Here is a 14,489-nt window from a genome sequence, read left to right on the forward strand (position 1 = left end):
CAATAGTAGTCTTTCAGTTATTCTTTTGTGTTCAGCAGCAAAATATTTCCATCAGCACACTCTACAAATGGACTTCTCTTCCACCCTATGGGTCATGATTCCATCTGAGTCTACAGGATGGATTTCGAAGAAATAGTTGTAGCTCAGTCCCACAAGTGATGCGGGGCCACCAGTAAATGTCATGGTCATTATGCATGTCCACAACATACTAGAACTTTATGCGATATTCTATCCTCAAACTGTTAGAAGTGCTGGTCATTTACTTGCCATTCCAGTATTTATCTTATGTTTTACTCTTAGTATTTCTTTGCTATCATGAAAACTTTTTCTTAGTTCAATTGTTTTGAAACATTTAATTTCTGAATACTGCTTAATCTTAATTTTTGTTCTAAGATTTATACTGTATCTTCGACTTACAATTTATTTAAAAGACATTGTATGATATCTTCTAGTATTAGAAACTTTAAAAAGAAAAAAAAACATTTTTATGGTCAGAAAATGGTAATTGTTTTAGGTCTTCACCTATTAAAAGCACATCACTGCTTTTCTACTTTCTAGCCTCCCTATCTTACTTTTATCTCACTTTATAGACACAAGAGATAACTGAGAATTGTGTTGGCCTGGGAGATAGCTCAGTAGCGTAAGTGCCTGCCTAGCAAAAGCAAGCTCCCAAGTTTGATACCTGGTACCAAAGGAAAAAAACAAAATTTAAAATTAGAGCCAGGGAGATAGCTCAGTAGAATTAAGCACCTGCCTGGCAAGTGCAGGATCCTGAGTTCAATCCCCAATACCAGGAAGGAAAAAAAAAGTGTTAATTTAGGGCCAGGAAGAAAGCTCAGTGGCATAAACACCTGCAAGGTCCTGAGTTTGATACCCAGTACTGCAAAGAAAAAAAAAAAAAAAGAGCTGTATTAATTTCAGTAACTAACATCAGGAAGATAAGCAGAATGACTCCTAAGGTCTCTCACTTGGAAATGCTTTCCAAATAAAAGAGCAGAAAATATATTAGCATGCAGCCAGGCATGGTGGCACATGCCTATAATCCCAGCACTCAGGAGCCTGAGGCAGGAGAACTGCTGCACTAAAATGACTGTACTTACAAATTATGTCCACAAGGGCTTGTCCAAGATAGACAATAAAACACCAAATTCAGGCTAGGGGTTCAGATCAGTTGGAGAGGACTTGCCTAGCATGTTTAAGGAGCACTGCACACATGTGCAGGCGCACAAACCCCTGAAATCCACCTTTCACAGAGTAATCTGGAGTTAAAGAGGAATAACCTATTTAAGTGCAGTTTATTATAAAATTAAAGCTTTTTAAAATACACTTTAGAATTTTTATCCCCTTAGAATCATTTTGTTATTGTACTACAGGGACTTCTAGCTGAAAATGTCTGAACAAACGTTTGCTCACGTACACACAGAGGGAGAGAGGGAGAGAAGGAGAGAGAGAAAAAAAATAACTAGTTTTCACCCACAGAGACAAGTTACAAATATGGAAAGAAAAAAAAAAAAAATCCTAGAATAAATGCTGTAGTGGGTGCCGGAGATATGGCTCAGTGGAATAAGCGCTTCCCTGGCAAGCGCAAGAGCTCGAGTTCAATCCCTGGTTTCGCCAAAAAAAGAAAATCCTGTAGTGTTAGGTTACAAGTAGGGATATTTTGAGACTGTTTTCTCATAAACACACAAACAAATATACATGTAACTATGTCTGCATACACAAGAATATTCCCTAGCTGTATATCCCAAGAGAGTCTGAGGCAGCAACACCTCAGAAGCAATAAATACAAGTACTTGGATCTTGGCTTCTAAACAGCACTTTCCACTAAAAATAATCAAAAAAATAGAAGCTTAGAATATTTCATTGTGCTAAAAAAGCACGTAAGTACTCAAAACATGTCAAAAGAAATAAGTCATGTGAAAGGTGTTTTCACTGATCAAATCAGCAACAATTTAAGCAACAAAATAAATGACGGTGGCTGGTGTGGTGGCTCACACCTGTAAACCTAGCACTCAGTAGGCTGACACAGGGCAAGTTATAAGTTTGAGCCAGTCCAAGCTGCATAGCAAGACCCTGTGTCCAAATAAATATGAATGAATGAATGAATGAATGAATGAAAAAATGGATTATAATCCTGTGAATAAAAATCTATCTACTTGTAAATATATACTCTAAAGATGAAACAAAATACAGTTTCAAACTACCTAACACCTGAAAAACCCTCTAACTAAAACAGTGAAATATCTGGAGTAAAGAAAAGATCTGGCAGTCACGACTTGTTATCACCTTAAGTGAGTACCAGTAACACCACAATCGAAATTGCCAGCTCCCTGCCTAAAACATAATGAAAAGAACACAACATCACATCTACCAAAGATCTAACCATAAAATCTAATCACAAAATTATTCTAACCCCTAACCATAAAACTATCAAGTTCTATTAACAAGGCCTATAATTTTCAAAAGTGTCAAAATCTTGAAAAAAAAAATTATTCAAGATTAAAAAAATAAAGGCTGACGCAGAAAGACTGCAAATTCAAGTCCTGCCTAGAAACTTAGCAAGACCTGTCTCAAATTCAAGAAGGGCTGAGAATGCAGCCCAGTGAAAATGTTTAATCCCCAGTACCACAAAAAAGAAAGAAAGAAAGAAAGAAAGAAAGAAAGAAAGAAAGAAAGAAAGAACCAAATGGAATGAGGGCATCTAATGAGGCTTACAAATTAGTAGTATTATTTTCTGATTTTGGAGATTATGATATCATTATGTAGGAGAATATTCCTGTTTATAGAAAATAAAGTATTTCAACTTGATGAGACATCACTGTTCTGCAACAAAAATGGTTCCAACTATTCTGTAGGCCTATCCTCTTCAAATATAAAATTTGAATAATAAATAAGGGCCAGTCAGATAGCTAAAGAGATTAAAGCACCTGCTTAGGCAGATGCAGGAATGGGGTTTGATTCCTGGCCTGGTGCTGGTGCTGGATCCCGCCCCCAGGGCACACTGACACAGCAACTGAGACTGGGCATGGTGATGCACACACCTGTAATCCCAACACTTGTGCGGCTGAAAACAGGAGACTCACAAGTGTGATCTGTGTAGTGAGACCCTGTACTAAATACATTTTTTTGTTGTTGTTGTTCCTCGAATGCCTTCAGGGCACTTTTGGCCAGCTGGAGAGGTGTGAGGTTCGAACTCCAGCAACCTGAGGCTGACAGCTTTGTGAAAGCAGCCACTTAAACACCTGAGCTAGGGCCAGGCCCCCACTAAATACATTTTTTAAAAAAAGAAAAATAAATAAAACTACTGGAATAGTGCTGTTAATCTAGAAAGGGTAACCTACAGACAAGAACAGGAAGTAATCTGAGAATACCAAGCGGACTAAGGGAGGGGAGAATGATTATAAATCATGTAGTAATTCCCCTTATCTGGGGTGCCACATTCTACCGTTTCAGTTACCTGTGATCCACCATGGTCTGAAAATGTTAAAGAGAATTTCAGAAAAAAACAATTCTCAAGTTTCTAATTGTGTACTGCACCATTCCTTTATCCAGCATATCTGATGCTGAATATACTGCTTACCTATTAGTCCCTTACTAGCCATTTGGGTTATCACATCAATTACATAGATACTGCAGTGCCTGTGTTCAAGTAACCCTTATTTTACTTAATAATGGCCCCAAAGGGCAACTTATGCTGGTAATTCAGATATGCCAAAGAAAAACCAGAAAGTGCTTCCTTTAAATTAAAAAGTTCAAATGCTCAACTTACTAAAGAATGAAAATAAATTGTGTCAAGCTTCCTAAAATATATATTAAAAATGTATCTTTTTTTTTTCCTTTTTGAGATAAGGTCTTGTTCTGTAATTCACACTGGTCTTAAACTCACTATGTAGCCCAAGCTGGCCTCGAACTCACAGCAATCCTCCTGCCTCAGCCTCCCAAGGGATTACATGTATGCACCACTGTGCTCAGCAAGAATGTACCTTCAAGGCAGGCATGGGGTCGCGTACCTATAATACCAGCACTCTGGGAGACTAAGAAAGAAGAACCCAAATTTGAACTTACCTGGGCAATTTAGTAACTATGAAAGACCTTGCCTCAAAATTAAAAAAAAAAAAAAAAAAAAAAAAAAATTGTGCTACTTTTATTGTAGCATTCAAACTGCAAAAATTATAGCCACTGGGAGGCAAGATGGAGAGCTCAGTGGTACAGTGCCTCGAATGTGTGAGGCCCTGGGGTCTATCCTAAGTGCTTCAAAAAATAAAAGGATTATGGCCTCAAAGTGTGACCTATAGCTTAGTCACCCTGGAAAATGTACTGAATTCCACTGGCTGGTACCTGACACAATCATGTCATGAAGACCACTATCAGTGATGCTAGACAAGCAAAATCCTCAGCCTTAGCCTGTTACAAAAGCTTGATTTGTGCTTTCTCTTAAGGTACTCAGGTAAAGGTAGTTTACCTGACTCTTCACTAGAGCCTGAATACCCAGGAGATAACTAAAACTGTAACAAAGCTTGACTTCTACTTTGTAGTCTTTGTTACTGTAAGTCTTTGGGTCAAATCCCTTTTCACCTATACCTAAAGATATGTTTATCATTTAGAAAGTGTCTGTCTAAATGTTGGCAAAACAAGGCTGATTACTGATTAACCCTGAAATTCATTTCATCCCCCTTCAAGACTGAGAACATCAAGAGGTTTACAGGGACAAACGAATTATGTCTGCAAGTCTCCAACCATTATCATAAACTTGTAATCACCTATATTCCTGGAAAAGCAGAGTTCAACATGACTAGTCACCAGACACAGACACTCACTGCACGAGAATGAACTACCACTAAAGCCATGAGGACTCCAGAGCTATGACACCAGACTGAGACAATGACCAACTGGATACCAGCCTGCCATTTAATCCTTAAAACCTGCCCTGCTACCTATGCAGTGGGCCTGTGTGGCCCACACAAACTGAAGTCCTTTCCTCTTTCTTACTCTCCTTTGTTAAAGGTCATTCTGATCTCTGTCATCTCCCTACACTAAAGTCCCTCACCATCTTACTTTCTAATTAAAGCTATTTCCTGTCAATCTGTGTTTTGGCTTTAATATCCATTATTACTAAAAGCAAGGACCCATGCTAGCCAGTATCATTTGTAGTTTAAGGTATTCACTAGAGCAGTACTGGGGAACCTTTTGGAGATAACTGCACAAACTGCAACCCAAAACCCATTTATTTATCACAAAGTGTCAACACTGCACTTATTAAACCTGAATACTGAGATTTTTAGTTTAGGGGAAAAAACCTCAAACAACTCATGACATCACCACAGAGAGCTCTGTGTGCTCCCTGTAGCACCTGTGCCATACATTTGCCGTCACAGTCCTTGGCAATCAACCAGATAATAAAACCATAAGAGAACACTGTGATTAAAAGTCTAGTACAGCTTTCTGTATTGTGGAAGATCTGACAGTCTGATTAAAAAAATAGGAAGGGTATCTCCCGAAGGACAAAAAACACCTGTACTAAGAAATCAATCTATCCAATTTGGCATGTGCCTGAACTCCCAGCACTTGGTAGGCTGAGGCAGGAAGGTCACCACAAATACAAAGCCAGCTTTGGCCACATAGTGAGTTCAAGGCCATTCTGAACTATAACGTGAGACTCTGTCTTAAAAAAATAAATAAATAAAAAGTCAAGCTATCCACATACCCTAAAGGAGAAACACATTAAACATTTCTCCCTTTCCTTTTCTAAAAAATTCCCAAATAAGAACAAGTACTATACGGGCTGCAAAAGTGCACTTAAATGACTAACAGTACAAGCCATACATAATACGAAAGTTTGACTACCATGAAAAATCTCATATTTGAAGAAAAAGTAAAAGCATAACAAACAGTATACTAAGCACAATAAAATCAAATTTCAAATAGAAGAAATGAAATGTTAAAATAATAACTAGTATCACAGAAATTCTACGTTACATATAGACTAAAAAATATAACAACAAAAAATCAGTCTGGCACAATGGCTCACACCTGTAATCCCAGCATGAGAGTCCTAGAAGATCACAAGTTTAAGGACAGCACAGATAACCCACCAAGACCCTGCCTCAAAATAAAAACACAGCAAGACCTATCCCAGTATTCAAAGAAAAAATAAAAATATTATAACAATAGTTTACAGACTGAGCATATAGCTCAGCAGCACTGTGCCTACCTGGCAAGCACAAGGTTCCAAATCCCAATATAGAAAAAAAAAAAAAAAAGTTTGTAATGACAGGACAAAATCAATAGTTGGCAATACTACTAGCACCTTACCAAGAACAAAAGCAAACCTACCAGTGCTATATATAACATTATAATATACTCCCAGATTTTTTAAATGCTACTTGCTCTTGAGAGTATCTTTAATTTTAAAAATGAAATAAGGGCTGAGGAAATAGCTCAGTAGAATAAGCACTTGCCTGCCAAGTGCAAGGTCCTGAGTTCATCCCTAGTACCACCAAAAAAAAAAGAAAGAAAGAAAGAAAGAAAGAAAGAAAATTAAAAATAAAACCTTTCTACTACTGAGGTTCAACTTCTGCCTATGTTCAATGTCAAGCACTGAAAAAAAATTTAAAAGTATACCTGTAACAAAACTATAAATATTTTTTTTATTTTTGCATGTAACTGCATAATGTGATGTGTTAACATTCAGAAAATATGTGTTAGTCAATGAATCACTATTTTCCAAATGGCCAAGTCACTTTATGTCACAAAAACCATAAATGGGTAAAGGACACAAGATATATAAAAAGTACAAAAGAAACATAAGGACTGAGGAGCCCAAAAGGGATTGTGGGAGAAAGGTTTTTTCTTTTTCGCCTGGCGGCAGCCATCAAAAAAACCAACATAGGTTATATACAAGTACATCCAGGAGCTGTAGAGGAAACAGCAGTCCGTCGTGATGTGCTTTCTGCTGTGGGTCCACTGCTGGCAGTACCGCCAGTTCTCGATGCTCCACAGGGCTCCTCACCCCACCTGGCCGGACAAAGCTCGCAGACTGGGATACAAGGCCAAGCAAGGGTATGACACATACCGGATTTGTGTGCACTGCAGTGGCCGTAAACGTCCAGTTCCTGAGAGCAACTTACGGCAAGCCTGTCCATCATGGTGCTAACCAGCTGAAGTTTGCGTGAAGCCTTCAGCCTGCTGAGGAGCAAACGGGACACCACTGTGGGGCTCTGAGAGTTCTAAATTCTTACTGGGTTGGTGAAGATTCCACATACAAATTCCTTGAGGTTATCCTTATTGATCCATTCCACAAAACCATCTGAAGAAATCCTGACACCAAATGGATCACCAAACCAGTCCGTAAGCACTGGGAGATGCATGGGCTGACATCTGCAGGCCGCAAGAGTCGTGGCCTCAGAAAGGGCCACAAGTTCCACCACACTACAGGTGGTTCTCACCATGCAGCTTGGAGAAGGCACAATGCTCTCCAGCTACACCGTTACCGCTAATAATATGTGATGTTTATAAAATTCGTGACCCAATAAACAATTTAGGACAGTTAAAAACAAAAAGTAAGGACTTTAAAGAAAAAAAGAAATAAAAAATTTCACTGGTATGATTTCAGGTTCAAAAATGCAACTAACCTTTAAGCAACTATTACCTATACCTGGAGGTGTATGCATACAATTACAGTACCAAAGGAGTTGATACAGGAGAATCCCAAGTTTAAGCAACTTAGCAAGACTGTCTAAAAATAAAAAAGTAAAATAAAAAATATAAAAGATTGACTGTAGGTCAGTGGTAGAGCCTTGGATATGATTGCCAGTACCTGAGAGGGAGGGGGGAGTAAAAGAGGAGGAGGGAAGAAGCTACTGTACTACTTACTAAATTTGGCATACCAAGTACTTGTCAAATTTTAGTATTAACACTATCCCCAACTATCTAAAAGGGTAATGATGATAAATCTTCCCTTTTCTAACCATATACCTGTTTAAGGCTGGATTTTCTTAATAAACTTCAACCAAAACAACACACTGCAACAGATAGAATGAAGAAACTAATATGAAAGAAAACTGAGCTGCTTTCTACTGAGTTAAACACATGAGACTTGCAGACATACAAAACTGCCACTCTTCGTGCTAAGTTGCAGTCATCCATATCCTATGGGTTCCACATTAACTGCCAACTAAAAATATTCAGGAAAAAAATTGTATCTGTATTGGACATTTATAAACTTTTCCTTCTTGTCATTATTTCCTAAGCAATAAAGTGTAAGAACTGTTTATTTTGCATTTACATTGTTTTAGGTATTATAGATAATCCAGAAATGATTTAAAATACATGGGGTGCTAGGGACATAGCTCAGTGACACAAGGGCCTGCCTGGCAAACCAGGATCCAGAGTTCAATCACTGGTACCGCAAAAATAAATGAATAAATGAATTTAATATATGGGGCAGATGTCTGGGGGTTACAAGCAGACCATACACTGTTTTATAGGAGGGATTTGGGCATCTACTGAGTTTGTTATGGACGTGGGGGGCGGGGCCGGGAGACTGAGGCAATCTTCCAGATTCCAAGTCACAACAGTAACTGTTTTACAAAATGGCTTTTCTTGTTTTGTTTTCCTGGGGAACAAACCCAGGGCCTTGCCCCTGCTAGGCAAGTGCTCTATCACTGAACTACATCCCCAGGCCTAATTTTTTAATTTCTTTTAATTTCTCATACAGAAAATGTAATAAATAACCCACATAGACCAAAATTCCTACAGACTCTCAATCATCTGTGTAAACATGAAGAGATTCTAAGACATATTCAAGAACAGTCTCCACCTGGCTGTTACAATTTTCCATGACTATAATTTATTAAAACATACACAAAGTAATTCCTCCAGCACACAACTGAAATATACAAGGCTCTCTGCCCCAAAATAAATCATCCCAGACTACTCTACAGATGATCCCGGACTTATTCATAGTTCAACCTAACTTTTTCACTTTATAATGATGCAGAAGTTACATTCAGTGGGAATCATACTCCAAATTTTGATCTTTTCTCTTGCTACCAATCCAAGATAGGATACTTTCTCACACTGCAGCACAGATGAAGAGGCTCAACAACCTCTATACAGTGTACTGAACTGCCAGTTTTTTACATATTCAATTACAAGAGATATTCAACACTATTACAAAATAAGCTTTGTGTTAGGTGATATTTTTTAAAAAATTGGGAAAAGAACAATCTAACTTGAAGTAAGATAGCGAATAAAACAAAATTAGAAGAGATACAGAGAAATAAGTTTACATGTTTAAGGTCAAAAAGATAATAAAACTAGAATGCAGAGGGTTCTAGCCTAGCTATCTATGGTGCTCTAGGAGCATTTAAGGTAGGTTAAACCAAGCTGTACCAGTTTAATTGTACTATACGCACTTTTTGTTGTTGTTTTGTTTTTTGGTCTTTCTGAGGCAAGGTCTCACTCCGCAGCTCTGATAGCCTTGAATGATTAGCCCAGGCCCTGAACTCACAGTGATGATCCTCCTGCCTCTGTATCCCAAGTGCTGGGATTAGCACTTGCCAGGCAAATGCAGGGGCCTGAGTTCAATCCCGGGTTCGGCCAAAAAAAAAAAAAAAGTAGCTCCAAGTGCTGAGATTACAAGCAGACATCACTGAATGCATTCTTGACTTATACTTCTGAGTTATGATGAATTTATCAGCACATAATCCCACTATAAAGTGAGAAGCATCTGTATTTTCCAAGTTATTCAATCTTTCCATTTTCTTATTCCTTTACTGTAACATCACGGGTTATAATTTGTAATGGTGTCAATATGCCTTTTTCACCTTTCTAGCACACCAAAAAGTCAGGAAATAGCTCATATACAAAAGTAAATGGGCTCTGTCCAGTGTGGTGGCACACAACTGTAGTCCCAGTACTCAGGAAGCAGAGAAAGGAAGATTTCCACAAGTTTGAGGCCAGCCTGGACTACACAGTTTTAAGGCCAGCTTGAGCTACACAGAAATCCTTTTTCCAAAAACAAAACAAAACAAAACAAAACAAAACAAAACAAAAGAAAAAAAAGTAAATGGGCTCTGAATAAGGATGTCCCTATGAACAAAGTCCCTGAGCTTTAGGATATCTGCTCTGATTATAGAGATGCCATTTTTATTTCCTAGCTTTTCTACTATATTCTATGTATGCAAATTCACAGATAACTAAATGATCCCCCAGATTTTTAAAGCTTTAATTTCTGGTACTCATTTATTGTCTTACGCACTATCACTTATACAACACAGTAAGGCCTTCATCCAATAGTGTCTGGAACAAAATCCGAAATGACAAGAATAAAGTGTGTGACAGAATTCCAATGTACTTATTTCAGGAAGTAAAAAAAAAAAAGACAATTTCAAAATTTTAGACACATACCCGAATAAAAATGCCAAGTTTCTGTAAAGTATTTAAAAAAAAAAAAAAAGAAATTAGAGACAAAAGAATCTAACTTGTGGTAAGATAGCAAATAAAACAAATTTTAAAAAGGTACAGAGAAATAAGTTATATGTTTAAGAAGGTCAAAAAGATAATAAAACTATAACACAGAGTGTTCTAGAGAGTCATGACATGAGTGAGATTGATTATACACTACCCCAATATGATCTCAATAATTAATTCTGGGAGCATTACAAAGGGGAAAGTGAGAAAACAAAGTATAAGTAAAACACAAAACAGTACAGCAATGATTATCAATATTGCTATCTACACTGATTTGGAAAGTAAATAAAAAATTAAATGGGCTAATCAAATAAACTTTTCCTACTGCATGTTTTGAACAGTTTTTTGAGATAACTATAAACTAATAAAAGTTGGAAACGAGGAAAGGCAAAATGTTAACTCTAATTGATACGCACAAAAAATAAGGGAAGTAAATGAAACTATACAATTAAGAAACTAATAGAATTAGAAGAAAAAGCTGAATAGAATACTATCTAGATTTCTTTTTTACCATTAAAGTCAAAGGAGAAAGCTAAAGGTTAAATTAAAAAACAAAAAAAATGGGAACAGCATGGTACAAAGGTTAGGTAACAGGCAACCAAAAAAAAAAAAGAAAGGAAAAAAAAAAGAAAAAGAGGAAAAAACAAAGAGTGGAAGGTAACAACGACAAACTATTTCCTTAGAGAATTCAAAAGCAGGGTCAGAGATATAGGTCAGTGGCACAAGCACCTGCCTGGCAACCCAAGGTCCCAATTTCAATCCCCAATACCAAAAAAAAAAAAAAAAAAAATTCAAAAGCAAACACTATGAAGTCTAATTCATAGGTGTATTTCCTATGGTAACAACATTTGGGTGCAGGGTTTGATTTTAAGACAGGGTCCTACTATGTATAACTTGCAGCAACTCTCCTGCCTCAGCCTTCCAAGTGCTGGGATTACAGAAGTGGGCCACCACCGCTGCACTAGTGAAACACATCTTTAATGGTTTACCAAGAAACAAAGCAGATAGAGAAATGAGTGACAAAAACAAAGAGTCAAAATGAAAATGCAGCAACATAGAATATTTAAAAACAAGTGAACTAGGTAGCAATTACAAAGAAAAAAAAATTACTTTCCTATGCAGAATCTAAAATCTGCATAATTCTAAATACTGCCATAAACTAGTTCTACAACAAAAGCAGCTTACACTCTACACCACTTTTATCTATTAGCAATTATTTCAAATAAAGCCAAAATATGTAACTAATTTCGTGAATTTTTAAAATGTGTCTTAGCTCAATAACAATGATGTCTAAACAGAATATTATACTAGTAACATGTAAAATGTCTCTACAGTTATCACTTAATCAACAAGCACAGAATAAAAATTGTTTCCATATTTTCACTCCTGTAAGCTTTTACAGTTAACAACAGCTTGATCCCAAGTGACCAGACTTCATAACAATACCTGAATTAGCTGAAGACTTCATAACAATACTCGAATTAGGTGAAGTTTGGAAAACTCTTCACTTTATCAATAGAGAACCTTCACATGTTTTGTGTAATATAAAGTGTCTTTTTTTAAACTAAGAAAAGTCACGCAATACTAAGAATATACCAATAATGAAGCCATTAAAAATGTTTTAACTGTTCTTAACACCTCTTTTCAAACCTTTGTCCACATTTTAAGACTCTGACAGTGTTTACAGCTCAAAGTAGTTATACAACCCTAAGTTCATTAACTCAATGCTAAACTGAATTTGAAATAAACCACAAAATAAAGCCTTACTGAAGGTGAAAAAAAGCCACACACAGCTACACAGGTGAACATCTCGCTTTTAAAAACGTTAGCAGAATCTAAATACACTACCGAAATTAAGAACAGCCTCTAGAAACAGGTATTTATAGTCTTTAAGTCCTACAATACTTACTTCTAATAATACAGAATTTACTAACTCAGAGAAACCACCTTGAAAAAGTGATAATTCTCTGTAAAGGCTTGTGGTACTAAGGCTTTGTTATTGTGAGGCCAAGAATAATCCATATAAGGAAACTGAAGTTCAATGCCATGTATTCTCGTCCCCTCTTTCAGATGCCCAAGAATAACCTCTTTTGCTTCCAAATGATATGTCCCAACATAGAGTAGACGTTATATTCTTTTATAAAGTAGACTTTATATTCTTTTATAATGCTAATTTAACATTAACAGGAGTTTCTTGATGATTCATAAATCTTACGAAGCGTTTACAAAGAAAAATCTCCAGAGAACAAGCTTTAGAAACAAAACAAAAAAGGGTAATAAATCGTTAAACGATCCTCTTTTAAAAAAAAAAACACTTAAGATAAAGCAACAAAGAACAAGTTGTGAAATAATTTGATCGTGATCTTTAATACGTACTTTTCTCCGACTAAAGAAAATTTAACATTTTCCTCAGACTTCCAGTAATTACTTTGATATGATTAACTATAAACATCAACGTGTACAAACCAACAGACTACCATATTTATTTAGTATCTGTGCAAAGGTACAGAACTATCTTTCAACTCTCTTTACCACAAAAGTCCTGGAAAAAAACTAAATTTAAAAAGACTCCACACCACCGCAGAGAAAAGTTTGGGCTTGCAGCAATCAGAACTAGTCTGTTCCGAGAAGTCTACCCATTGGTCAGGCAGCGTTCAAGTAACTCTGACTGGAGGAATGTCCGCCAGGCTTCCAGAATTCCTGCCCGCACACCGAGCACCTACCTATAGCACTTATTATCAGAACAAAGCAAAAACAGATGGGCCGGCACAAAAATGAAGTCGGTGCGATTCAAAAGTACAGCTTTTTAATCACAATCAATGCGGTTCCCACAAAAACTGCTTTAAACGTCTCACTTCCTTTCTTACATAATCTGTTCTGACCTGCACGGCAACCCTAAACAAATCAACTACTTACAGGTGTGCGTTGCTCTTTAAATCATGCCTCTCTTTATCTGTAATCCTTACAATCTTTTCCTTAATGGATCAGTTACAACAAGCCTACCCGACACAGCTCGGTACAGTACTCGCTTTCAATTACTCAAACAAGCATTATAACCCGCACAGGTACGACTAAAGAAAGCTACTGTCCACCCTGAAAACCAACTGAAAAGGTCACATTTAGTTTCTAAAATCGAACTACATGATATTCGGAAGGGCCTGAACCAACACATCACCGTGCACGATCCACGCAAAAACCAAAACAATCGACAATCAACATAAATGTGGCAGCCATGTCAAACGCAGCGAATGCCACCCGCGGTAGCAACCTAACTTTCTTCCAAAACAAAAGTTGCCATGTTCAGCAACTTAACGTACATTGTATACGTCCTGAAAAACTACAATTTTTGGACCTCGGGATGAACAAAGGCACTTTCTTTCTTTCTTCAGGTTGCTGAAAACTTTTTGTTCCATCACATTCTTACGGGGGGGGGGGGGTTAAAAAAAAAAACCCAAAACTAAAACTAAAATCCAGATGGCAGAAAGTGGAGAAAATCAGTTCCAGTATTCAGCTCGCCAAGGAAAATACACTCTGGTACGGGGGAGGAGGGATAAAAGAGGGGGGCTAATTTAGGGCGACTTCGGGCAAGGTGAAAAACACGAAGTACCATCTGCTTTCCGGCCCCTGCACTTTGTGACTCGCAGACACTTTTCGCGTAATTACCTTTCCGTCGGACGGCGTCTCAGGGCAGCGTTTTCAAGGCTCCGCTTGACATGATTTCCTTCCCTCCGTGAGTCACGCAGGCTCCGGCCGAATTTCTCGGCGGGGCGCGAGCGGATGTGGAGCGGCCTCCCGCAGGACGGGGGCAGGCGGCCCCGGTGGGGGCTGGGCCGCGCGGGCCGGCTTCCTGGTCCCGACTTCGGCAGGAGTTTCCCAGCCCCAACCAGGATCTCCGCCGCAGAAGGAAAATAAAAAAAAAACTTTTCACTCGTGACGCCGCCCGGAATTGCCGTGCGAAACTCACTTCCTGCCTCGGCGCAGGGCAGGCTCCGGCCCCGTCCAGGGGAACCCGGAAA

At 37.9% G+C, this 14,489-nt stretch overlaps 1 protein-coding gene and 1 pseudogene across 5 annotated transcripts in view; one reads left to right on the forward strand and one right to left on the reverse strand.

Annotated features, from left to right (window-relative positions):
* The window catches only part of Erbin (erbb2 interacting protein), a 142,982-nt gene extending 128,499 nt beyond the window's left edge, over nucleotides 1–14,483 (reverse strand). For 3 of the 5 annotated variants that reach the window (XM_023705820.1, XM_023705883.1, XM_004623039.3), the window contains exon 1: nucleotides 14,137–14,483. The gene's annotated coding sequence lies outside the window, so the exon portion shown is untranslated. The remainder of the gene's footprint in view (nucleotides 1–14,136) is intronic. The other 2 variants (XM_004623040.2, XM_004623043.2) reach the window with 1 other exon arrangement.
* On the forward strand, nucleotides 5,846–7,496 carry LOC101576931 (annotated as a pseudogene).
* Nucleotides 14,484–14,489: the final 6 nt, after the last annotated feature.

Source organism: Octodon degus, unplaced genomic scaffold (assembly GCF_000260255.1).
Source record: "Octodon degus isolate 3935 unplaced genomic scaffold, OctDeg1.0 scaffold00001, whole genome shotgun sequence".
Classification (NCBI taxonomy): Eukaryota; Metazoa; Chordata; class Mammalia; order Rodentia; family Octodontidae; genus Octodon; species Octodon degus.